Source organism: Pogona vitticeps, chromosome 6 (assembly GCF_051106095.1).
Source record: "Pogona vitticeps strain Pit_001003342236 chromosome 6, PviZW2.1, whole genome shotgun sequence".
Classification (NCBI taxonomy): domain Eukaryota; kingdom Metazoa; phylum Chordata; class Lepidosauria; order Squamata; family Agamidae; genus Pogona; species Pogona vitticeps.
Window position 1 is genome coordinate 71,740,272 of NC_135788.1, and position 1,921 is coordinate 71,742,192.

Here is a 1,921-nt window from a genome sequence, read left to right on the forward strand (position 1 = left end):
ATTGACAGGCATCTGCTTCAACTTATTCAGGCTCTCTATAGAAATACAGTAGTTTAGAGTCATCTGCTAAGCCTCCCAGCTTCCTTTGAAGTCAGCCTAGGCAAACTCTGTGGTTTTGTATATTGCACCTCTGAAACTTCACTCAGGGGATGCAGAAGCAACTTTGCTTGAGCCCATGTAATTACATTAATTGCAGGCTCCTTTTGTTTCTTAAATACCTCAAATTCTAAGTCATTCCCAATCAAAAATGAAGGTGAACTCTCTGACTATGCACCAGAGCATAGATTTGGCCAGTCCAACCTTTGTAGCTTACATTTACCAAGATGAGCATGAACTAGCCCCTGGCCTGTAGGGTAGTAACTATGGATGGGAAAACTAGCATTTGGCACAATTTGGTTTGGGTGATTAAGGTTCTCACTCACAGAAGAAAAGTCCGTGCTCAAGACTCGAAGTATGCCAATTGTCAAAAAGCCTTGGGGAGTTTGGATTTCAATTGACTCACCAAATTCCTTTGCTGCCCATTCTGCTCTGTCATTAGAGGTCAGGCATGTAGGATCTATGATTCTATATTGTAATTTCCACTGGGTAGACTGTGTATAATCCTGCACCTCTTTCTGGATGGCTGCTCCAAACATGCTAAGCTGAAAAGGATTGGTGAGGGGTCACTGAGGAGTTGAAATTCCTTTGTCTTCGCTGACTTGATTCTGGGCTTGTAAGGGATTAACTCTTTGTTGGGCGGCGGTTGCTGGTGATAGCTTATAGGGTATGTTTGATGTCGTCTAGATGAGGTCTCTCGAAGCTGGATGGGTCTCTTTGCTCTTCAGGGTAACCAAGGAATTTCAGCCTGGGCATCTGTCATGTGTGCAGGGACTGGCGGCTTGGCTAGAGTTTTGGGTGGCTGGCTAGGTTGAGCAATGGCTTTACGGCAGTCTTGTCAGAGATGGTCCTCACCACACAAATAACACTTCATGGGGTACCCAAAGTGGCTGGCTTCCTGGTGTCACTCGGAGTGTGTTTAACCTCTTGGGAAACTGGTTTGACTGCCTTTTTTAATTCTCCTGGCTTTTTCGCAGCTCCCAGCCCCGGCTTGGCTTTTTGCTTGTCATCTTTTCAAAATGCCCAAAGTTCATCTGCAGCCAAAGCCACTTGTTGAAGATTAGGCAAATGCTTTTCCAGTAAGAAAACTCTAAGCTCAGGTGGCATGAAGAAGGAGCAGAGCAACGGGCAGCGAGAACAGGGGAATTCCCAGGGCTTTGGGATCCCCTGGGTTTTACTCTTAGTCAGCGGACCCCTCAGGAGAAGGGGGCAAGTTTTCCAAAGGACAGTGGACTTGCAGCAAGTGGGGCTTGGAAACGGCGAATTTCAGATGGCAATCTGGCTTTCGGAATGAGTTTTCCTTCCTACACGCAACTGTCTTGTGAAGTCGCCATGATGATGATGAGTAGCTGCATGAAGAGAGGAGAGGTATGAAGATTTACGATCTGACAGAACGGAGATTGAATGAATCTGCTATTTAGCTACAGCAAGTAATAGATCAGACTTTTCTCATGGAGGCTGATACTGAGGAGAAAGATCTTAATGCGGTGAGAACTTTGGTAACCCTGAAAAGCTGGAATTTTTTTACTGTATCACAGCTGAGAATAATGGAAAATGAAACTAATTCTTGACTGCTCTCTCTCTCAACCCCCCTACCCTGATAAATGGGGAAAATGGCTTTTTATAAATTAGAGGCTTGAGAACTTTAAATAACTCCGATCAAATTAATCCTAAATGACTCTGCATAGAGATACAAAGGTGGATTACAAACTAAACAACATCTTTATTATGGCTAGATTTATGATTGGAGTGGTCTTCGCAGGAGTCTGAGTTTGGGCTGGCTAATAAATCATGAGAGGAATCTGAGTAATTAACTTGCTTGACT